The following is a 14,520-nucleotide window of genomic DNA, read 5'->3' as shown; positions in this document are numbered from 1 at the left end:
GTTCAATCCCCGGCATCTCCAGTTGAAAAGGACCAGGCAGTCTTCTGTTAAAAGGATCGAATAGTGATGCTAATCTAGTGAACTGGATTTGTTTCCCCACTCCTACCCACTCCTTCCCCACTCCTACACGTGAAGCCAACTGGGTGACCTTGGGCTAGTCACAGTTCTCTCAGCCTCACCTACCTCACAGGGTGTCTGTTGTGGGGAGGGGAAGGGAAGGTGATTGTAAGGTGGTTTGAGTCTCCCTTAAGTGGTAGAGAATGTCAGCATATAAAAACCAATTCTTCTTCTTCTCCTCTTCTTTCCCAATCCGGAGCTGGCAACCCTAACAGTCCGATATGGGAGGGAGGTCAAAGGGAAGTGCAGCAGCCAAAGACTGTAGGTCAGGGGTCCCCAGCATGGTGCGCATTGGCGCCATGTTGGTTGTCAACACTTTTCTTGGTGCCCGCCAAGTACTTTTAGAAAGTGGGAGGGACCAGGTGGGGGATTTGCCCAGCAGGACTTCTGGTTGGCTGTGCAAATTTAAAAGGCATCCTGTTAATACAGAGCTGTCTGCCTGAAATGTCAAAGAGTTACTATTAGAGTTGTATATAAGGTCACTCTTCCTTTATGTACCTGTCCATGAATGTGGGGTTTACGCAGAAAGAGTCTGCAGATGTGGCGTAGGATGTCCTGACTCCCTGTCTCATATTTTTTGGGACTGCCATCTTTATGATTCCCCAAGAGGAAACCTCATAAAACCTATAGTTTCGAACTTCTCCTCAAATAACACAAAAATACTTCACAAACTATTAGCTGATAAGGATCCTGAGATAACCGAAAACGTGGCAAAATTTGTGACAATAGCAGTCAACCAATGAAATCTAGTCGAAAGTAGAATCACAACATTAAGGAATCATTTATATTAATTTTATTTTATTTTAACTTTTATCCTTTTATATACTGCAAATTGTACTATGCCAATAAAGGTATTTGAAATTTGAATGGGGGGAACCTACCACTCCCATGTGAGGTCATTTTCCCCAGGTGCTCCTCCAGATGTATAGATGGCTCTGCTCAAGTGAGTTTCATGTTTATTAAAATAATTATTTTATTATTTTATATGAAGGGATACAGGAAAAGCAAAAAGGGAAATGGAAACGATAAACATATTTCATCCTCCACGCCTTGGCATAATCTGAACTTTAAAAGGATAGAATGACTTCTATCATTCATCCTTAACATTTAAACATCTTGAAAACCACTAAAACACATTTCGTCCTCTTCTATCGCTTCTATAACTTATTCCAGGCATTAAGACATCTTGAATCACACTAGACATTTTCTTATAGTAAATCATTAATTTCTTGGGTTTTAGATTATTTACTTATCTCGTAAATAGTAATCATAGGGCGGCCCTTGAGACTGATCTGGCGGCTCCAGCTGGTACAGAATGTGGCAGCGAGACTCTTCACCGGGGCCTCGACCCGAGAGCATATAAAGCCAGTGCATATACGCCAACCACACTGGCTCCAGCTGGAGTATCGGATCAGGTTCAAGGTGCTGGTTTTGACCTTTAAAGCCTTACACGGCCTGGGCCCTTCGTATCTGTGGGACCGCCTCTCCTGGTATACCCCCTCCTAAGATCTTTACGGTCATCAGATAACAACTTAGTGGTGGTCCCTGGCCCTAAGAGTGTGCGGCTGTCCTCGCCGGCTGTCCTCGCCGGCCTGGTGGGATGCTCTGTCTGGTAACATCAGGGCCCTGCGGGATCTTAAAGAGTTCCACAGGGCCTCCAAGACAGAGCTTTTCTGCCAGGCCTACAGTTGAGAACAGCTGCGGGTATCATCCTCTGCTGGCCTCCCTATCCCCCCCTTGTTCTATGTTACTCTCATTATTGGGGGGTGGGCAACCTACTGCTTATTCTGGGCACTATGGGCCAAACTAAGCACCCTCTGGAGTTTTTAAGGTTTTTTAATTGGGTTTTATTGTTTAATTTTAGAATTATTACTTTTACTGTTAATATTGATATGTTTGATCTTTCCCACCCTGAGCCTGGTCTTGGCCGGGGAGGGCGGGTTATAAATTGAACAAACAAACAAATAAAAAGGTTGCCAAATAAATAAATAAATAAAAGGTTGCCATTTCAACACAAATTCATCTATTGATTTCATGTTAATCAGGTGCGTTACTCTGGCCATCAGTGCAAATAAGTTTTATGTTTTACAAATTGCCTGCAGACTTCTCCAGTTTCAAACTTTGCTGCATACAGTTTTCTTCCCCTCCTGACTCCCCCCTTTGCTTCTTCCCCTACCTAGCTAACTGTTTAGTAGCTTCATTTCAAAGTTGATCTATTTCAGGTTACCAACTGAATACCAAGAGGTAACTCAGCGGAAGACCAAGCTCTATGAGGAAAGGCTGAGGGAGCTGGGTATGTTTAGCCTGGAGAAGAGGAGGTTGAGCGGGGACATGATTGCTCTCTTGAAGTATCTGAAGTAGGGTTGCCAGGTCCCTCTTTGTCACCAGCGGGAGATTTTTGGGGTGGAGACTGAGGGGGGCAGAATTTGGGGAGGGGACGGACTTCAATGCCATAGAGTTTAATTGCCAAAGCTGCCATCTGCTCTCTATTGGCTGGAGATCAGTTGAATTAGCAGGAGATCTCCTTCTACTACCTGGCATTTGGCAACCCTAATCTGAAGGGCTGTCACTTAGAGAAGGGCAGGGAGCTGTTCCTGTTGCCAGCAGAGGATAGGACTCGCAAGAATGGGCTTAAATTGCGGGCGGAAAGGTACCAGCTGGATATTGGGAAAAACTGTTTACAGTAAGAGTTTTCACCAGTGGAATGGGCTGCCTAGGGAGGTGGTGAGCTCCCCCTCACTGGCAGTCTTTAAGCAGAGTCTGGACAAGCACTTGTCAGGGATGCTCTAGGCTGATCCTGCATTGAGCAGGGGGTTGGACTAGATGGCCTGTATGGCCCCTTCCAACTCTATGATTCTCTGATTCTAAGAAATGTCGGAGCAAAGAATTCACCAGCCTTTTGCTAGTTTCTGGAGCTGGACAGAAGGGTAACCTGTAATGTTCCTGGCATGTGATTATAGAGGGTGAACTCTCCCTTTCTCAAAGGAGCATTTCAGAGTCTAACAGCAACGGGAACAATCAAGTGGCAGGATTATATTATATTTTGGAAATTCAAGTCTTCAGTTCATGCTTGACAGCACGTATGAAATGGGCTCGGATTTGTGAAGAATTTTATCATTCTTTTCTCCAGTCTGACAGGGCAGGGGGGTTTACTCAGTGTGACCATATGCATTCTTCACACAGGCATTTCCCAATAAATTCTCCAAAATGTTTGATCCCTGAGGCAGAAAAGTCAAATGGTGTCCTTCATGGTAGTGAATATATGGTAACAAACTAAATAATTGACTTTTTTTTTGCCCCTTAATTCCACGTGGGCAGGCTGTTGCAGCAAAATTTTACAGAATTCCTGTGTAGGGTTGCAGACCAGCAGGTGTAATTCCAGAATTACAACTGAATCTCCATATGAAAGAGATGAGTTCTCCTGGAGAAAATGGCTGCTTTGGAAGGCGGAGTCTATGGCATTATAATGGACTGAGGTCCTTACCCTCCCCAGATTCGACTCCCAAATCACCAGGAATTTTCTAACCGGGACTTGGCAATCCTGTCATCACTGAGATGGAAAGAAATATAGGCCAGTCTATCTAAAGAAGAAGAAGAAGAAGAGCTGCCCAGCATGGGAGGGGCCGTGGCTCATTAGTAGGGCATCTGCTTCGCATGCAGAAGGTCCCAGGTTCAATCCCCAGCATCTCCAGTTGAAGGGACTAGGCAAGTAGGTGATGTGAAAGACCTCTGCCTGAGACCCTGGAGAGCTGCTGCCGGTTTGAGTAGATGAAACTGACTTTGATGGACAACAGACACCTTGTGAGGTAGCTGGGGCTGAGAGAGAGAGTGACTTGCCCAAGGTCACCCAGCTCTAAGATTCCTGGAGCAAGGGTGGAATAAAAATGTACTAAGTGAATGAAGAAGAAGAAGAGTTGGTTTTTATATACAGACTTTCTCTACCACTTAAGGAAGAATCAATCCAGCTTCCAAACACCTTTCCCCTCCCCACAACAGACACCCTGTGAGGTAGGTGGGGCTGAGAGACCTCTAAGAGATCTGTGACTAGCCCAAGGCCACCCAGCTGGCTTCGTGCATAGGAGTGGGGAAACAAATCCAGTTCACCAGATTAGCCTCCACCATTCATGTGGAGGAGTGGGGAATCAACCCTGGTTCTCCAGATCAGAGACCACCGCTCCAAACCACTGCTCTTAACCACTACACCATGCTGGCTCTATCATTTCTGTTACGCCTTCCTTCCTTTACGGGGCACAGTTGCCAGAGATCTCCCATCTAGGCATCGATCCGCACCCATACCTTCAGTAAGTTTAAAGAGAAGAAGAAGAAGAAAGAGAGTTGGTTTTTATATGCCTGAGACTGACTTTCTCTACCACTTAAGGAAGAATCAATCCAGCTTCCAAACACCTTCCCCCTCCCCACAACAGACACCCTGTGAGGTAGGTGGGGCTGAGAGAGCTCTAAGAGAGCTGTGACTAGCCCAAGGTCACCCAGCTGGCTTCATGTGTAGGAGTGGGGAAACCAACCCAGTTCACCAGATTAGCCTCCGCTGCTCATGTGGAGGAGTGTGGAATCAAACCCAGTTCTCCAGATCAGAGTCCACCACTCTAAACCCCCCCTCTTAACCACTACACCATGCTGGCTCTTGGTGGTTTAGGCTTTAGCCCCGCACGTCCACTCATGCTACAATGATATATTGCGGTCTCATTTCTTATATTGCTTATTGCTGAAGGTGAGGAGCGTGGGCTAACCCCTTAAAGTCAGTCCATTAAAATGCAATAACCCACAGTGATGGATGTCCCCTCTGCTTAAGATGCTCACAGTTCACTGAACTTAGATGAGGACGTTTGGCTTCTTTGGGCATGAAATGTTATAGGGTTCTTTCTAGGAACTTTTTGCAGGCTTGTCCAAGGTGCACAACGGATGAAAGAATATATAGATCGCATCAGATGTAACTCTGTGAAACGCTGATGGCGATTCCAGAAAGGTAGTTTAAGATATATTGCTGCAGATACTACTTCTTTTCTTTTTTTAAAAAGGTGCTGTTTCAGAACTATGGATGAGTCCGTTTGTATTTTTAGCTCTTGAATGTTGGATTCTGTCTATCCTGCTGAAACCTGGGGGAAGGTATCGATGAAAAGGGATAGATAACCTTTTTATTAAAAAAAAATCCCATTAAAACATGAAAATCGTGTTATGTCTCTGGAAGCATTGCCGCAGTAAGAAATTGGAGAATAATCTTGAATGTGGCCAAAGCACTGATCTTGTGTATTTCAGTATTTTCTTTTTATTGTGCAAAGGATCTCAAGGGTGCTTTTCTTTTTGCCTTTTCTAGCCAGTATTGTTTTCTTTTTGGGGGGTCTATTAACAAGTCAAACTATTGGTCCACTCTTCAGAACTGCTTGCTGTTATTGGCAGTGGTTCTCCAGGTTATCAAGGGGAGAATGATCTTTCCTAACACTCACTACCAGAGACATGATAGAGGTCTATAAAATTATGCATGGTATGGAAAAAGTGGACAGGGAGAAGCTTTTCTCCCTCTCTCATCATACCAGAATGCAGGGTCATCTGCTGAAGCTGGAGGGCGAGAGATTCAAAACAGATAAAAGTTGGGAATAGTTCTTCCCCCCATTCTTCCATGTAATCTTTCTCTTTCTTCCTGCGCATGAAGCTACCTTATACCGAATCAGACCTTTGGTCCATCAAAGTCAGCATAGTCTGCTCTGACCAGCAGCGGCTCTCCAGGGTCTCAGGCAGAGGTCTTTCACATCATCTACTTGTCTAGTTCCTTTAACTGGAGATGCTGGGGATTGAAGCTGGGACCTTCTGCATGCCAAGCGGAGGCTCTACCAACTGAGCCACAGCCCCTCTTCTTCATAGCACGCATAACAAGGGGTTAATTTGGCCTGCTCAAGTTGTAAACCGACTAAGGCAAGACGGTGACAACTTACAGGCATCGCAATCTTTGTTCCAGTTGTACAAGGACAGAGTGTCTCCTAAATTTTGCTATGGAAATGTTCACCAATTAATGTGGGTGTGAAGGATCCCCGTGACGGGAGCATGTTGCCATAGCCACGTCTTTGTGAGTATCTCAACACCGCACCGTTGCATAATGTGAAAGCAACACGCTGAATAGTATTTCGTGGAGGCCCGAAATCGTTACATAGTAATAAGATAATTACAGGTAATGAGAAATTTTGACTCTCGGGAAATAATTGGTTTTGTGAGGCTGATTTTGAAATATTCGCTCCATTGTGGGTTCAAGGTAAACCACAAAAGCAGCGATTTCTTATTTTCCATGCTAAGACCGCAGAATGAATAAAGAGAGCATTTAAAAGTGTTAACCAGTCAGTTGAAATTTCGTCACAACTGTAGACTTTTCTGGACCCATCAATAAGCTGCCCAAATGGTTTATTCCACCTGGAAAGGGGTGACTGAAGCAAGAAGAAGAAGACAAGAGTTGGTTTTTATACCCTGCTTTTCTCTGCCTTTAAGGAGTCTCCAAGCGGCTTACCATTGCCTCAAAGCAGCTTACAATCACCTTCCCTTCCTTTCCCCCCCAACATGCTCTTTGTGAGGCAGGAGAGGTTGAAAAAGTTCTGAGAGAACTGTGACTAGCCCAAGGTCACCCAGGAGGCTTCATGTGGAGAAGTGGGGAAACAAACCTGATTCACCACATTAGAGACTGCCACTCAGGGAGGAGAGGGGAATCAAACCTGGTTCTCCAGATTAGAGTTCGCCACTTTTAACCATTACACCATGCTGGCTCCCTGTATAGGGTTGCCAACCTCCAGGTACTAGCTGGGGATCTCCTGCTATTACAACTGATCTTCAGCCCATAGAGATCAGTTCACCTGGAGAATATGGTCACGTTGTCAATTGGACTCTATGGCATTGAAGTCCCTCCCCTCCCTAAACCCCGCCCTCCGCAGGCTTCGCCTCAAAAACCTCCTGCTGGTGGTGAAGAGGGACCCAGCAACCCTATCCCTGTATAATGCAAACACAGATCTTCAAACCAAAGAACTGGCAAAAAAGGGAATAGTATGTATTTTGATGAGATGTGGAATGGTATAGCCCAATCTTGTCAGATCTTGGAAGCGAAGCTTGGTTGGTACCTGAAAGGGAGACCTCCAAGGAAGACCCTGCAGAGGCAGGCAATGGCAAACCAACTCTGCTTAATCACTGGCCTTGAAAAAACCCAGTCAGGGGTCGCTGTCAGTCGACTGCGACTTGACAGAACTTCATACGCGCACGTGCATATTGATTATATTGTTGTTACGCTCCTCTTAAGAAGTCTTCTTTGTCCCAGAGGTCTTTCGCATCACCTACTGCCTGGTCCTTTTCATCTGGAGATGCCGGGGATTGAACCTGGGACCTTCCGCATGCAATGCAGAGGCTCTTCCACTGAGCCCTCCCCTAAAGATGGACACAAATGAAGCTGCCTTATGCTGAATCAGAGCCTTGGTCCATCAAAGTCAGTACTGTCTACTCAGACTGGCTCTCTGGGGTCTCAGGCAGAGGTCTTTCACATCACCTACTGCCTGGCCCTTTTTAAGTGCAGATGTTGTGGATTGTACCTGGGACACTGCCTTAAATGTTAAGAGACAAACCATGTGGCAGACATAACCAAAATGTGGGCATAGTTCGGAAGTGGGTAGAAGCATGGTTTGATATTCAAAAAGGGTATTCTAAAAAGGCAAATCATAAATATTTTTGACATTAAAAAAAATTACAACGCATAAAATGTACCAAAACAGCAACAAAGGGTAAACATAGATATATATGCACGTATTTCTGCCCTGCTTGGTGTAAGATAAATCTTTCTATGGAAACTGTGGTTTGCCATAGAGTTTCTGGCAGTTCCTAGAACGACCCTACATCACCTCAGGATTTTTACCGAAAGTGATGTAGAGGCACATGCAACACAGCTGGGTTTTTTGTTGGATTGTGAGGGCTTTGTTATGCCCAAATCCCTGTTAAATTAGCAGAGTGCACAAAGGCTGTTGTGTGCAGAGAAGCCCATCCAAACCTCTGTGTGTGACAGGAACAAAATTGCTAGGAGCCTTTTGTCTATTTAACTAATATACTTCATTTATTGTAGGAAATCCATTTCTGGATAGGATAAAGTATAGTTGCCTATCTATTCTAACTAACTAGGATGGAGGGAGATCCAGGACATGAGTCCTTCCCTCATGGTGGCAAGATGGAGAAGAGTGCCAGTGTGTGTGAGGAGATGGGGAAAGACAGGAAGGAAGGAAGTTTCCCTAAGAGTAGCAATCTACATATTAAAGGGATAGGTCAGAGCAGTAGAGAAAAGATGCCCCAGTGTAGGGCTGTTGAAAAAAAAATTCGGTAAAATTCAGATTCGGCAAAATTTGGCCTGTTTTGATTCAGGAAATGCGGCAGTCCAAACTCCCCCGATTCGGATCCATGCAATTCTGCGTGAGATTTGGAGTTTGGGAAAAAATTTGGCCGTTTAAAGCCATTAAAAACACATTCCCGCCTTTCTGTGGCTCCAGGGGGGGGCATGCTTGGAGATAGAGGTTCCAAACTTTCAGCGTAGTTTGAGGGGACCATTCTTGCAAGAACCCCCAAGTTTGGTGATGATTGGGGCTGGGGGTTCCAAGTTATGGTGCCCGGAAGGGGTCCCCCCTCCACCCATTGGAATGAATAGAAATAAATAGACCGTTTGGAGTCAGAGTTTGCAAAACCATGCAAAGCAACACGTGACGCGACCTTGGGAGTTTGCAAACCATGGAAAGGGACAGAGGCGCACTAGCTATGCATAAGGAGCAGGTGGGGGTGGAATTTCCCCTTTTGCATCGGACTTGAGAGAGACGCGAGCAGGCACACACCCCCAGGCAGAATGGGTGAACCCCCCCTTTCAAACCAGTACAGCTCGGCACCAAATGGGGAAAAAAACAAGGAGGAGGAGGCGCGTGTGCCGAGCGGCGCTGGGGAGAGACTCACGCAAGCTGCACCGTCACTCTCAACCCCAGGCTAGGGTCAAAAAACAAAAGCAGAGCACAGCACACACTCCCGCAGAGGCGAGCGGGCACACACCCTCTGCGAAACCCCCCCTCAAACCAGTACGGCTCGGCTCAACCCCAAACGGGGAAAAACCAAGGAAGAGGAGGCGCGGCCCAGGTGCCGAGCGGAGAGAGACTCACTAGCCACCGCAAAGACTCAACTTTAAACTTTAAAACTTTAAAAGCAGAACACACTCCCGCAGAGGCGAGCGGGCACACCCCCCTCAGCAGAACGGGCGAAAGCCCCCTTTGGCTTCCCCCCACCCACAGAAACTGCTCCCCCCCACACACACACTCTGCTCCCCCCCACACACACAGGAGAAAAGGTATAGAGAAAAAAACCCAAAATCAAACTGTGTGGATGTCTTCCAGCAGGAGCACGGAGGAGAAGTAAATCCAATCCTATTCCGGTAAGCACCAGCAGCTTGGCCCAGTCAGGAATCGGATCTCTCAGTATCACTGCCACTAAATTGGAAGGCAATGAATACAGTTGGGATGGGAGGGGAGGGACGGGAGTTTTTAGACTCTTCTCCTGGCCATTTCAAAAGTGAGAATCCCTGCTCTGATTGGCCAGGAGAAGACCCAGCTTGGCCACCATTGGCCGCGGGAGAATGCTGCTTACTAACTGATGGTTAAGCTGCTGATTCTGAGCCCCTGAATTTGCTGAATTTATTCGGCGCCCCCGAACTCGCCAAATTCGGCTCGTCGTTTTCCTGCCTTTTTTTAAAATTCAGTTCCATCCGAACTGAAAACTGCTGAATCGGGGAAAATTCGGCTGTTTTCGGTTCATGATGAACCGAATCGACAGCCCTACCCCAGTGTCTTGTCCCCTCTATCTCTCTGACTCACTAGTCTTGCCCCCTTCTGGAGTCTGAGGTTAAGAGACAACACAAAGTCCTTCACGAACAACATTTTTGTCCCCCTCCTGGGGAATAGTGATCCTACACGTATACATTTCAAGTGGATTCAAACCTTACAGTGTGGATTTGCTGGGAAGCGTGCCTTTTTTTTTTTTTAGCCAATGAGAAAAGGGGTTAAGACTGATTATCTCAGGGAATGAGGTACACGAAGGTACCAGAAGGTAATTTTGCTTGAATCATTTGTAAACATCCAAGCTTTCAGTTTGATGGGCTTAGATGATTGCCCATTCTCACCTAGCCAGGAAAAGAAGTTCCTCCCTAGCAAAACTTAATACATACCGAAGAAGCCATTAATTGGACCAGGGAAGGAATCGGAGACCACCACGAAGGGTGTTAGATGTAGGAAATTAAACATTTCAACATATCAGGAGAAGAGGCTTCAGACAAGCAAAGGTGTGAAGCTCAGAGAGGGAGCTAGTGTCGAAAGGAGGCCTGGAAACAGCTCGGCCGTACTGAGAAAGGCATTTAAAGGAAGCGATATGTAATAAAGCCATTTTTTTCTACCCCTAAAATCCACTGTTTGCGATTCCCCTTTCACTGCGGCCCTGATTCAGACTGCACCTCCCCCTCCCCGGTAACATTTTAGGGCTATGTAACATAGGGTTGCCAGGTCCCCCCTTGGGTCTGGTGGGAGGTTTTTGGGACAGGGCTGAGGCAGGGATAAAAGGCCCATTGCGATGCGGCGCTTCTGGGTGTGAACCAGAAATGGCGCGATCACATCGGTGCAGCTGCGTGCGCACGCAATACTTGCTTCCAAGCCGGGCACTGGATTGCCCACCAATCTAAGCGACCTGGCAACCCTGATGTTCCATCCATAAAACTCTGTCAAGCTACCTGGATTATCTTGGCCTTTCCCTTATTTACGTAAGAGCCGAGGAAGAAGAGCGACTCTAACTTGAAGCCGAGTGTTATCAGGGCTGTGCTGATCAGGTCAGGTTAAAAAACAAAAAAGCTCTTTGCCAACATGTTTATTTTTGTTGTTTCTTATTTTGGTCACTTGTGACTCACAGGCCTGAAAAAGCAAGGGCTGGCTATACCGCCTGTATGCTCTCTTCGTGTGCGGAACAAACTTACTCTGTTGGCTTTTTTTTTTTTTTTTAAAGAAATGAATCATCTCTTGCCACAGATCCTCCTTTCCTCCTGCACAGTAAATGGAAAGCTAAATCTTTTTCTAGTCCTAAATACCTTGGTGGTCTGAGCCCAGAGTGGATATCTGTGGTGTCCTTCCTTCTGCAGATAAATAGGGTTGCCAACCTCCAGGTGGTACTATTAAGCAAGGGCGTGTTGCATATAATAGCTGGCTAAATACTGTGTGATAACAGGAGATTTAGCCAACCTCCAGGTGGTGGCTGGAGATCTCCCGCTATTACAACTGCTCTCCAGGTGACAGAGATCAGTTCCCCTGGAGAAAATTACTGCTTTGGCAATTGGACTCTATGGCATTGAAGACCCTCCCCTCCCCAAACTCCACCCTCCTCAGGCTCCACCCCCAACATCTCCAGGTATTTCCCAACTTGGGGCTAGCAACCCTACAGATAAAGACGAATTGTTACATGTGGGAAAGTTTGGCCATTGGTTCTTCAAAATTTATATCTCCTGCAGTACATTCAGCCAAACAGTGAGGTATAATGCCATACAGTCCACCCGCCAAAGCAGCCATTTTCTCAATGGGAACTGGTCCCTCTAGTCTGGAGATCAGTTGTAATTGCGGGAGATCGCCAGTCCCCATATAGAGGCTGGCAACCCTATGACTCGCCCATATAGGAAGCTAGGTTCACAGTTCCAATTTTTCACATTCAGCCTATTCAGTGCCAACTCTGCCAATGGTTAGGGTTGCCAACTTTCAGGTGGTGGCTGGAGCTCTCCCGCTATTACAACTGATCTCCAGGCGACAGAAAAAATGGCCGCTTGGGAAGATGAACTCTATGGCATTATACCTCATTGAATTCCCTCCCCTCCCCAAACCCTGCCCTCCTCAGGCTCCACCCCCAAAACCTCCAGGTGTTTCCCAACCTGGAGCTGGCAACCCTACCGATGGTCAATATGCACCTGGGTTAGGGTTGCCAGGTCTGGGTTGGGAAATACCTCGAGATTTTGGGTGGAGCATGGGGAGGGCAGGGTTGGGGAGAAAACAGATCTCATCCGGGTACGATGCCATGCAGCCCACCTTCCAAAACAGCCCTTTTCTCCAGAGGAAATAATTTCTATCATCTAGAGATCAATTGTAACACAAGCAGATCTCCATGCCCCACCTGGAGGTTGGCAACCTTAGCCTGGACTCATTTAAACACCTTTAGAGCCCTTCATGGTCACTTAGAAGTAATGAGGCTTATTTTTAGGTACGGTAAGCACACCTGTAGTGTCTTTCAGAGAATACCTCTGGCTAAGTGAGTCAAATCAATGTCAGCTCCCCTAATGATATTTCTGAGAGCTCAGTTTCAAGCTACAAATCTATGAAGCTTGGCAGCATCTCTAGTTTCAATGTATTTGTACACCAATTTGGGTGTGAGATAAGTGTTAGAATGGTGATTAAAATTGCAGTAATGTTAGGGGAGAATGAACATTCCCTGTTAGGGAATTCCCCCCCCCACACACACACACACGCAGCAGTTTCCATTCTTTGCACAGTTGTAATTTCATTTGTGTTGTGCACAAATGTACTTTTTTGTATGCAAAGTATACCATTTTCTATGCACACAGCGTGCATCATCTCTGTGTGTGTGTGTGCAGTCTAGCCACAGCTGACCTTTAGGGCAACCCCGTAGGTTTTCAAAGCAAGAGGCATTCCAGAGTGATTTGCCATTGCCTGCCTCAGTGAAGGCTGAGGGAGTTCAGAGAGAACTGTGACTGGCCGAAGGTCACCCAGAAGGCTTCATGTGGAGGAGCGGGGAACCCGGCTCCAGTCTGCTGCATAAACAGCACTGAAAGGTATCTAAGATTACAGAAAGTGGCATGGACATTTATATATTTTATTTTACCCTGATTTTCTAAGTAACTTTGTGAATCATTCAGCACAGTGCAACTCTACTGGCTGCGTAGAAAAGCCCTCTTGAGTAATGTGCAGCCCATTCCTGAGCCTTTCAGCGGTTGGGGATGGCGTGGCCGAGGCGCCTCCAAAGAGGTCCCCCGGCCTCCGAAAGGCTGCAAAAAGCCTTTTTAAATTTTTTTAAAAAGGAAAAAAATGGGGCATTTCCCCTCATTGCGAACAGTGAGGCTGCGCTAGAGAAATCTGGCGCAGCAACGCTGTTCCTGGAGGGGGTGTTCCTGGCCTGAAGGGGATGTGGAAGCTGACTAATGTCAGCTCTGCCCCCAGGAATGCCCCCCCCCCACCAGCACCACATGTCTCTTCTGGATTTACATCCCGGAGAGACTGCGCCGCCGGGGCAGCAGTGTGCCTCTCCGTGGCACTCAGGTAGAACGGACAGAAATGCCCCCACAGCCAGCATAAGCGCCTCTTATCACGGAATAAGAGGCACTTACGTTGGTGGCGGGGTCTTGCCGCCTCCTAAGCCCAGTCGCCCCCCAACCTCAGGAATGAGCCCTCAGTTTTGTATAGTTTGAGGCAAGCCAAGAGGGTGGGTGTCTTCCTGACCTCCTCAGCCGGGCCATATGTGCAAGACCTCTTGATGCAGTAGCAGTGACTTCAGTGAGACTGTGGGCGAAAATGCATGGTCGCTTTAGGGCGAAAACGCATGGTCGCTTTAGCCTCCTTTATTCCGTTTCAGCCAGGATTCAGCCAGGATCGAACGCATGCGTTTCGCCGAACGTGCGTTCGATCCTGGCTGAATCCTGGCTGAAACAGGGAATAAAGGAGGCTAAAGAGACCATGCGTTTTCACCCTAAAGCGACCATGCGTTTTCACCCTTAGCCTCCTTTATTCCCTGTTTCGGCCAGGATTTAGCCAGGATCGAATGCACGTTCAGCGAAACGCATGCGTTCATCCCTGGCTGAATCCTGGCTGAAACGGAATAAAGGTGGCTAAAGCGACCACGCGTTTTCGCCCTATGTTAACCCTCCTTTTCATCCACGCGCGTGCACAAAAAGCGGCAGGACGTATTTCTGAGCTTCCATAGGCTAGTTCGCGGTAGTATTAAAAAATAATCCTCCGCTCTAACCTGCCGGTCGTAGTTGTTGTGAGATCCGTTTTTACTGCGGTGAGAAAAGGACGTAACTGTCGTTCGTTGGATCGTGGAGTGAACCTAACCCCCCTTCACTGTCAGAAGCATCTCCATTCGTTTCCATGGGGACCATATTCCACCCAGAAGAATTAGGTACATTACAAAAAAACATTTATCTGATTGACCAAGGACACAGAGACAGACTTTGTAAGAGAAGTGTTGGGTACCAAGGCAGCTAAATGTCAAGGAGTCTTTTGAGTGTGGCTGTTCCTTCATTCTCCAAGTCCCGGGGCTGTGCCCTCCTTCTAGTAATATGAGAATATCCCCTGTTTCTTTTGT

The 14,520-nt window shown here is 46.9% G+C and overlaps 1 protein-coding gene across 1 annotated transcript in view; it reads left to right on the top strand.

Moving 5' to 3' along the window:
• Nucleotides 1-14,520, top strand: part of DLG2 (discs large MAGUK scaffold protein 2) — a 970,480-nt gene that overhangs the window by 248,708 nt on the left and 707,252 nt on the right. The window lies entirely within an intron of this gene.

The sequence above is a fragment of the Euleptes europaea genome, chromosome 12 (assembly GCF_029931775.1).
Source record: "Euleptes europaea isolate rEulEur1 chromosome 12, rEulEur1.hap1, whole genome shotgun sequence".
Classification (NCBI taxonomy): Eukaryota; Metazoa; Chordata; class Lepidosauria; order Squamata; family Sphaerodactylidae; genus Euleptes; species Euleptes europaea.
Note: the sequence above shows the minus strand (reverse complement) of the source record. Positions and strands in the feature narration are given on the sequence as shown.